The sequence below is a fragment of the Schistocerca americana genome, chromosome 1 (genome assembly GCF_021461395.2).
Source record: "Schistocerca americana isolate TAMUIC-IGC-003095 chromosome 1, iqSchAmer2.1, whole genome shotgun sequence".
Lineage (NCBI taxonomy): Eukaryota > Metazoa > Arthropoda > Insecta > Orthoptera > Acrididae > Schistocerca > Schistocerca americana.
The window spans coordinates 443553622-443564414 of NC_060119.1; the positions used below are offsets into that span (position 1 = coordinate 443553622).

A 10793-nucleotide genomic window follows, 5' to 3' on the forward strand; every position below is an offset into this window, starting at 1 on the left:
AAATACAGAAAGGTTGACAGAGTGGAAAAATTTAAGTAGCTGCCGACTATGTACAAACAGGAGGATCGAAGTACTTCAGAAAGTGAACAAACAAACATGGGCGCACTACAAAGAAGTATAATTTCAAGATAGGTCAAACTCGGGCACTACAATACAGTTATACTACTCAACGCATCAGGAACGACCACAATCGGAGCATCAGGCATCAGAGAGGCAGAAAAATATTCAGTACACCACACAGACATGGTATATGGGTGCAGACACCAATCAAAGAATTATACGCGTACAGACTCATGGATGTGATCAGAAAACGCTGACTTTCTATGGACATATGCATAGAATTGACAGCAGATACACAAAGAAGATTTTTGATGTAATAAACGGCATAATCTAAATAAGCAACCGATTTCAAGAAATAGAAGACGAACTGAAACAACCAGGAATCACTAGGAAAGTGATAAATGAAAGTGTAATAGGATGACCGGAGCAGGTGACGTGGTCGTGGTTGTAGTGCGTGGCTGGGTAGAAGAAGGTGGCTGTTTTTAGCAGTCTTCCTCTTTACTGTTGGTTCTTCCCATACATTTTTCGGTAGCTCAGCGCCACCACTTGTGTCGTGGTGGAGGCGTGCTGATGCGTGCAACCCGGAGAACGCGACGCTGTGCTCAGTCAGCGGCAGCGCAGGCGGTAGAAGGTTAGCAGCACGAGGCCCGGCCCAGCTCGCCTCCTGCAGACACTGCAGCTCGTGACGACGCCGGGAGTCGCCGGTGCAGCAGCGGGCAACGCCCTCCGCCGGCCGGTCCTCGGGGACAGCGTCACTGATGACGACGACGTAACAGCGACCGAACGCCCAATCGGTCGAACCGATGCCGACGCCCACCTCTGATGCCCTTAAATAGTGCAGACCGCTGCTGAATCCGCCGGTTATGCGGCGCCGTGTTTATTAGAAGGTTGTCGATGAGTTGGCTAACGCAACCGCGCCACACGCGGCCCGCGCCTGCGTAATTCTGCTAATGCCGCGTTCTGGCTGTTGATGGCTTCCGCGCACGTACACACATACCGACGCTCGTTGCAAAACTGTGTCACCTGCATAACGCGCCGGCCAGCCTCCGTCCGCCGTCTGCCCTGAGGCTGGCGCATCGCGCACTGAAACACACTAAATCACAATTTCGCACCTTATTTTCTAAAAATAAACCCTTGTCCTCTACAAAAGAGACAAAATGCAGAAGCAAAATTATGAACACGAAATTTGAGGTAAAAGAGAGGAAGAAAACAGGGAAACTATGGGCAGAGCGAATGAAACAGGAAGACGTTCAAAGAAAGAAATGATTCTGTGGAAAGAAAAAGAAGAAAGTGACAAGAGAAAATTGAATAAACGTGTAACATCCAAGTTAATCACAGTCTTAATGGCAAAAATGTGTAATAATAACAATTACCGAGTCCAGTGGACGCGGTATCACTCAGATTGGACCACGGTTCAGTGGAAGTCCCCTATTCGGATGAATCACGTCTCTTGTTACACCAGGTGAATAGTAATGTTCTCAAGCACCGTCATCAAGAGGAACGACTGCTCGAAATATGCGCCGTGGCATGGTTGCAGGCTATTGGGGGCAATATTATGCTACAAGAGACTTGCCCTTTGTTTAATGAATCTTTTCATATGTTCGATACCCGTAAGTGTGTCACTGAAGAACTACGTTCTCGATATGTACTGGTGACCTTTCCCGTCTTCGAATTAGGCTTCTCTGTAGACTGTTTTCCTCACGTATTCTGCTATCTGCTCATTTCGTGTTTTCCCTGTGCAATATAACTTTTAACATTCTATAGAAGCATATTTCCTACGTCTCTACCATCTAGTTTTCTGGTTTGCCTTTGCTAGCCTCACTTCCATGCGATGGTATACTTCAAGTGGAAGCTTTCAATAATTATTCAGCTCCACGTCAGAAATTGACCGCAACATAGGCCTTAAATTTTTTTACTTTTAATAGCTTTCTTGCTTGGGCCATCGTCTGTAATCTCGGTTGGAGAATTCTTGCATTTGTGTCTCTGCTGTGACATTTCTACTTGCAATGATACGCAATACGCTGTTCTCCTTTCAGCTACTTTTTATCACTTTATTCTTAGTTTTGTTTATTATTACCAGTAATTGGAGTTGAGTACGATGTTCATTCCATTCGAGAAACCAAAAAATAATTTTACTTTCGACAAGACGGGCCATGTCGTCTGAGTACCTTAGCACCCCTCACGCAACTTTGGTGCTTCTTCGACTTCCTAGTACACACTAGTCGCAATATGCTGGAACTTCAGATTCACGTCCTTACTAGCCTGATTTGTATCTGCATACGTATTATCATTCACTGCATTACACATATGTTAAAGATTACGTGTACCTGTGACGTGCTGTTGCGGCCGGCGCAGCCATCCTCCACGTCGGTGGCTGCAGCTCGCCGCCCACTCGGCGCCTTGTAGTGGGCGGGCAGTTGCCTCGCCTCCGCAGCGCTGCACGCACGTCTCTCTCTGACTCATCGTCGGTGGGCACTAGTGGACGTGGGCCGTCGCAACTAGCTCAGAATAACAGAACCGGCCCAGTCATCCGCGGACTCCAAAAGACGCTCTCACGCATTAAAGCAACAGTCCAACTACTGACTGCAGTGAGTCATTTAAGTAGTGTCACGAAAGAGGCTTTCGCTCTTGTGACTTCTACGACATGCTCGATCTAAACCTCCGCAACACAGCAGTGTTCTGCTCACTGCGTTGTGAACTGACTGCGCCGTTATCTCCCTAATCTTTCTTACACGTGTCAGCCTCTGTCGTCACCTACATTTCTTAACTTCTTTATTCACATTGCGTGGCCCCACCACCGCATCAGTTTTGATTAAAAAACGATCAGCAGTGGTGGCTGAAGACTTCCGGCAGAAGAAGTTATCCCTTATTCATCCAACGTCCTTGTTGGAGAGGGGGTAGGAGTGGACAGAGGAGACCCTTGGGGTCGGAAACTGCCTCCACAGGCAGAAAAATCAACAATGATCAAAGGCATGATGATGCAGAAGACAATGGAGATAGTAACTGCTCTCGAAAGAACAGATACCATTTATGACCGTGCAGCATCACTAGTATAAATGATAATTAATTGAAACCCTCAGCTGCAGACAGGTGTTGTTGATATACCTCGATGGGGACATCTCGAAAGAACAGATACCATTTATGAGCGTGCAGCTTCACTAGTATAAATGATAATTAATTGAACCCCTCAGCTGCCGACAGGTGTTGCTGATATACCTCGATGGGGACAGCTGCACGGTCATCGATGGTATATGTTGTTTCGAGAACAGTTACTATCTTCATATACGAAGTTAAAGGCTACCCAGACATTGACCTTCGTCTGTGCGAATGCGCACAGGTTGCCCGAACTCTTACGGGAATCGTCACCTTACTGTGTGTGAGTAAAGAGTGAATGGGCAAATATCTATTATGTACATTACGTATGTAGATTGTGGACAGTTGGGAGTGTGGGTCTCACGGGAAACGTGCAAGGGATGTTCCTGCAGTCGCGCTTTTCATCTGTGTCCTCGGTGGCTCAGATGGAGAGAGCGTCTGCCATGTAAGCAGGAGATCCCGGATTCGAGTCCCGGTCGGGGAACACATTTTCAGCTGTCCCCATCGAGGTATATCAACAACACCTGTCGGCAGCTGAGGGTTTCAATTAATTATCATTTTCATAATATGTAGCCACAGGGCATGTAGTCTTTAACTGAAAAAGTGTCATGATGAGCTCTACATTGACAAAAAATACCGGACCAGTCCCTGTTCGGATCCCCGGGAGGGGACTGCCAAGGGGAAGGTGTCCATGAGAAAAAGGTTGAATAACCTACAAAAGAATAAAGTTCTAGGAGTCGGGGTGTGGAATGTCAGAAATTTTAACGTGATAGGGAAGCTAGAAAGTCTGAAACGGGAACTGCAAAGGCTCAATCTAGAGGTAGTAGGGGTCAATAAAGTGAAATGGAAAGAAGGCAACGATTTCTGGTCAGATGAATACAGGGTAATATGAAAAGCAGCAGAAAATGGTATAACGCGAACAGGATTCGTTATGAGTGGGAAGTAGACCAGAGAGTGAGTTACTGTGGACAGTTCAGTGATAGAGTTGTTCTCATCAGAATCGACAGCCAACCAACACAGACAACGACAGTTCAGGGATACACGCCAGTGTCGCATGCCGAAGATGAACAGATAGAGAAGGTACATGAGGAGATTGAACGAACATTTCAAAACGTAAGGGGTGATGAAAATTTAATAGTCATGGGGGACTGGAATGCGATTGTAGGGGAGTGAGTAGAAGATAGGGTTACGGGAGAATATGGCAACTGGGAACGAGATAGGAGAAAGATTAATTGGTTGTGCAAAAGCGAATACTCTTTCCAAGAATCGCAAGAGGAGAAGATATATTTAGAAAAGGCTGGGAGGCACTGGAAGATTTCAGTTAGATTACATCATGGTCAGGCATAAATTCCAAAATCGTGTATTGGATTGTAAGACTTACCCAGCAACAGATATAGATTCAGATCACAATTTAGTAGTCATGAAGAGTAGGCTGAAGTTTAAGATGCTATTCAGGAAGAAAAAATGCGCAAAGAATTGGGAAGAATGAAGAGGTACGCTAGAAACTCTCTGAGGCTATAGACACCGCAATAATGAATAGCTCAGTAGCCAGTACAGTTGAAGAGGAATGGGCGTCCCTGAAAAAGGCAATCACAGAAGCCGAAAAGAAACGCATGGGTAGAAAGAGAGTAACTGCAAAGAAACCATGAGTAACGCAAGAAATTCTTCAGTTGATCGATGAAAGAAGGAATTAGAAAAATGTTCAGGAAAATCAGGCATACAGAAATACAAGTCACTGAGGAATGAAATAAATAGGAAATTCAGGGAGGTTAGGGCAAAATGACTGCATGAAAAATGTGAAGAAATCGTAAAGGAAATGATGGCTGGGTATAGAGAAGTGAAAATAACTTTCGGAGAAATTAAAAGCAAAGGTGTTAACATCAAAAGTGCTTTGGGAATTCCACTGTCAAATGTAGAAGAGAGCAGATCCGTGAAAAGAGTACATTGAATGCCTTATATGAGAGGAAGGACTTGTATGATGGAAAGAAGAAGAAACAGGAGTCCATACAGAAGAGACAGGTGATCCAATATTAGAATCTGAATTTAAAAGAGCTTTGGAAGACTAAAAATCAAATAAGGCAGAAGGGACAGATAACATTCCACTAAAATTTCTAAAATCATTGGGGGAAGCGCCAATGAAACGATTATTCACGTCGGTATGTAAAATATATGAATTTGACGATATACCATCTGACTTTCGTAAAAGCATCATCCCTCAATTCCGAAAACTGCAAGAGCCGACAAGTGCAAGAATTATCTCTTAACAGCTCAAGCATACAATCTGCTGAAAAGATGAATCTGCAGAAGAATGAAAAAGGTAATTGAGGATGTGTTAGATGACGATCAGTTTGGCTTTAGCATAGGTAAAGACACCAGAGAGTCAGTTCTGATGTTGCAGTTGACAATGTAAGAAAAAAAAAAAAAAAAACTTTTCCGTACGATTAAGCGACTTGGAAAAAGCGTTCGACAGTGTGAAATTGTGAAAAATGCTCGAAACCCTGAGAAAAATTGGAGTAGGCTATAGGGAAATACAGGTGACATACAATATGTACAGGAACCATCAGGGAAAAGTAAGACTGGAAGATCAAGAACGAAGTGCCCAGATGAAAAAGGGTGTAAGACAGAGATATAGTCTTTCACCCCTGCTGTTCAGTTTATACACCGAAGAAGCAATGACGGAAATAAAAGAAAGATTCAAGAGTGGACATACAATAAAGGTGAATGATAAGATTCCCTGATGGCATTGCCATCCTCAGTGAAACTGAAAAAGGGTTACAGGATCTGCTGAATGGAATAAATAGTCTAATGAGTATAGAAAGTAATGAGAAGTAGCAGAAATGAGAACCATGAGAAACTTAACATCAGGATTGGTGATGACGAAGTAAATGAAGTTAAGAGATTCTGTTATCTAGGCAGTAAAATAACCCATAACGGACAGAGCAACGAGGACATAAAAAGCAGACCGGCTCTGGCAAAAAGAGCATTCGTGGCCAAGAAAAGTCTACTAGCATCAAAAACAGGCCTTAACTTGCGGAAAAAATATCTGAGAATGTACGTTTGGAGTACAGCATTGCATGACAATGAAACATGAACTGTGGAAACACCGGAAACGGAGGGAATCGAAGCATTTGAGACGTGGTGCAACAGAAGAATGTTGAAAAGTAGGTGGATTGACAAGGTAAGGAATGAGGAGGTTCAGCGCAGAATCGTAGTGGAAAGGAGTATTTGGAAAACGCTAACAAGGAGAAGGGACAGGATGATAGGACATCTGTTACGACATGGGAGAGTAGCTTCCATGGTACCAGAGGCAGCTGCCTACATGGAAAGGCTTTTCTCTCCGTCGCGCGAGTGGCAATTTACCTTCGCGAATTGTGAGAATTGTACGTTGTGTTTATCTGTTGAAGGCAGGTGACCGTAAAGAGCGTGTATGCAGTGTGGTGTCATATTGCTGTAGTATGTCGAGAGGAGGAGGAGGGTGAAAGCTGATGCTGACACATAACTTGCCCTCCTCTCTAACAGCTACAAGGGTGCCCCTGGCTTTAACGTCCTCTCCGAAGGACGGACGACCACCAGTGGTACATGCCCAGATTACACGAGACACTGCAGAGAGATTTGGAATTTAATTTACGATATTGGCATTTTATGCCAACTTAGCGCCACCACCTCCTCCACTTGCCGTATAAAATCTGGTGGTGATAATTCCACTAGTAGTATTCGAAACGACATATCTAAAAGTCGGCTACAGAGGCGGTTCTTGACCTCTGTTGCCCCCTTTCGGAAGGGCATAAACGTGGATCCTACTGTACTTAAATATCATTCTTTCTTTCATTTGTAGTAACTGCATGAAATGAATAGGTTGCATTCGTTTCGTTCTAACAGCTTCATCAGTTTTCTGAGTAATTCATTCCGGTAATTTACTAGTACACACACCATTTATGAGCCGGCCGGAGTGGCCGAGCGGTTAAAAGCGCTACAGTCTGGAACCGCACGACTGCTACGGTCGCAGGTTCGAATCCTGCCTCGGGCATGAGTGTTTGTGATGTCCTTAGGTTAGTTAGGTTTAAGTAGTTTTAAGTTCTAGGGGACTTATGACCACAGCAGTTGAGTCCCATAGTGCTCAGAGCCATTTTTTGAACACCATTTATGTATCAGAAACAGAAATAGTGTCTGAGTGTCAAAACAATCAGACAAGGAAGCAGAAGCAGGAATCATGCACCGTCGTTCTAGGCAAGGTCCTAGTAGGGGTGGTTTGACGTTCTCATCCTCTGAACTGTAATGAAATGTAAAGTGAGTACCTGTGTCGTGTGGATGTCTCTGACGAGTATGGTATTGGGGTTGTGTCGCTGTCGGTTTCGGATGGAGAGGATGAAACTATATGGTGCCACATAGTGTACTGTTCTAGAATATAACCAAGGTGGCCTCCCTGTTTAACGTTTCCATCAGAAAATTTTGGAAATTTTTGGTAAGTTCCAATGGGGCCAAACTTGAGGTCATCGGTCCCTAGGTTTACACACTACTTAATCCAACCTAAACTAACTTACACTAAGAACAACACACACACCCAAGCCCGAGAGAGGACTCGAGCCTCCGATAGGGCGAGCCGCGCGAACCGTGACCCCGCGCGGCCGTTCCCAGCAGGCGGACGGGCCACCATCAATAGTGTCACATGCCCTCACTTAATGAGTTACTGCGGAGGCGTTCGCAATTTAATCCAGAAGTTTGACACTTGTCATCGGAACTTTACGCCGTCATCATACTTCCAGTGAAAATTTTCTGCCACCAGAAATCGAAACGGCTTTCCTCGAGTCAGGTACCACCACAGGGGCGTTCGTTCAGCACCTCGGCTATGGAGGCATGTATATAAACTATCGGTGGCACTATCGGTCCCACATAATGCCACCCTATAGCACCAGGGAACCTCCACCTTGCTGCACTTGCTGGACGGTGTTTCTAAGGCGTTCAGCCTGATCGGATGGCCTCCAAACACATCTCCGACGATTGTGTGGTTGAAAGCTTATGCGACACTGATCGGGGAATAAAATGTGATGCCAATTCTGAGCGGTCCATTCGGCATGTTGTTGGCTCTGCGTGGTATCGTGGTTGCCAAGTTGGACCTCGCCGTGGACGTCGGGAGTGAAGTTGCGCATCATGCAGCCCTATTGCGCACAGTTTGAGTAGTAACATTGTGGCTGCACGAAAAGCGTTATTCAACAAGGTGGCGTTGCTGTCAGGGTTCCTCCGAACCATAATCCGTAGGTAGCGGTCATCCACTACAGTAGTAGCCACTTGGGCGGTCTGAGCGAGGCATGTCATCGACAGTTCCTGTCTCTGTATCTCCTCCATGTTCGAACAACATCACTTTGGTTTACTCCGAGACGCCTGGACACTACCCTTGTTGAGATCCCTTACTGGCACAAAGTAACAATACGGACGCGATCGAACCGCGGTATTGACCGTCTAGGCATGGTTGAACTACAGACAACAACAGCCGTGTACCTCCTTCCTGGTGGAATTACTGGAATTGTTCAGTAATGTCTCTCGCCCAGTTGATGAAAGTTTAGTCGAATTGTAGTAACGCTAAGGTATTTTCTTCGCGCGGGCCCACTTGCCTCTAAACTTTTCTGTGGATTCGACATAGGACTAGAAAAACGAGAGGTAATCTGCGTACATGGATACTTTTTTAATATTGCCCGACAAAAAAGTCTGAAGCGCCCAGATAACATGGTCGGTCAACGAAATAAGTACACACTATCAGTGGGTAGGTGAATGATTTAGAGTTTCAGTTCTCTGTGACGACCATGGGAAGTGAACGATGTTAAATGCTGAGTGATCTCTGAAGGACACGAAGAGCCACGTACTCGTGTGAGACAGCTTTATTGGCACCTAGCAGAACATGGTCTCCATTCGATCGGCTGGTCGCATCGTGCAGTATCCAGATTTTTGGGGCTTTCGGATGCGTTAGCGGCTCGATGTTCGACTGCCTGGGTACTGAGAGCAAGCACACTCATCGTAAAGGTTCCGTTCGACTATGGCTAACCAACACAAAGGAGGATCACCATATTGTGCACTGAGCACATTGTAACCCGTAACGTTTGTACTTCCATTCAAGAACAACTAATACACTTGCTGCAACATTCTGTGTGATCCCGCGCCATTGACCAGAGACCAGCAGCAAGTGGACTAGGAAAGTTGCGCCCTTTCCGTAGTCTGCCGTTAGCACCATAGCACAGACTGCTGCATTTGGAGTGGTGGCGTGGCCGGGAAGCACGGATTGCTGATGAACGGCATCGTATTGTGTCCAGCGATGAACCACAGTTCTGCACCACCCCGAAAGAACCTGGAGAGAGGTCCTGTTCTACCAATGTTTTGGAGAGACATAGTGGCGTTCTTCCTGACGTCATTGTGTAAAGAGACATTGAGCACGTCCTCACATCACGATAGGCAGTGACTGAGAAAACTCTGCCGGCACAGAATATGTCAGTACAAAGTAGTTAGGCGACAATTGGAAATCATAAAATTTAACGCAAATAAGCACGGAAACTGACACCGACTTGATGAATTTTAAAAAATAATACTTGTGACTTTGACTGTAATGTTTTGTTTTTCAAACACGATTACAATTGCGACAGTTACACTATTGTCAAGTGTTTAAAACAGTGTCTTAGCATAAGTAAAAAAAGTCTGGCAATGATTCAAATACCGAGACATACGAGGTCGTTGTTTAGAAAGCCTGGGTGGCATCACAGTTTGACATTCAAATAAAAATCTCGTCAAACAGATGTCTCTGTGCGTTACCACGGCCATGTCAGGACGTAAAACACATAATTATACGGTCAAATTATGATGCCACATAGGCTTTCTTGACAACGGCGTCGAATATCTCGATATTTCTATAATGGTCCGGCATTTTTGACTTATGCTAAAGCACTCGTTTAAGCGCTTGACAATAGCCTAAGTGCCCAAATTGGAATTGTTTCCTGAAAAATAGAACATTACGGTCAACGGCAGAAAGATGTCCATTTAGACTTTGTGTACCATGTGGGAACAAGTAGTAGGCTCTGTACAACATTCTGTGTCATCCCGCACCGTTAGGTTCCCGGGTTCGATTCCCGGCGGAGTCAGGGATTTTCTCTGCCTCGTGATGACTGGGTGTTGTGTGACGTCCTTAGGTTAGTTAGGTTTAAGTAGTTCTAAGTTCTAGGGGACTGATGACCATAGATGTTAAGTCCCATAGTGCTCCGAGCCATTTGAACCATTTTTTTGCCGCACCGTTAATCAGAGACTAGCAGCAGCTGGAATAGGACCCAGAAGTTGTTCTTTTTGAAAAAGATAAGAGACTGAGCAGTCACGTTGCGTATTAAGCGTAGTCCTTAACGACTTGCTTTCTTTAGGCTAATGTAAGTATTTCTGTTCATTTACGTTTTCAGTTAGTTAATTTCTGCTGATTGTTTGTCGTTTCTGGTAGTGGTGAATTCAATGAGATAAAATAAACAATGAGATCAAATAAACTGGTTGTGCAATCTATATTTTAACACAAATGTTTTAATACTGCAATTAACAAGCTTGCTGATTGTGTATGAAACTAAGCTTTCTAATTTTCTTAAAATTTATTTAAATCCATAGAGCTCTATTCTTTGTTA

General features: G+C 44.7%; 1 non-coding gene across 1 annotated transcript; it reads left to right on the forward strand.

Annotated features, from left to right (window-relative positions):
* Positions 1 to 3563: 3563 nt before the first annotated feature.
* Trnat-ugu lies at positions 3564 to 3637 on the forward strand. Its single transcript has one exon. It is a non-coding gene; the product is annotated as a tRNA-Thr (tRNA).
* The last annotated feature ends 7156 nt before the right edge of the window (positions 3638 to 10793 follow it).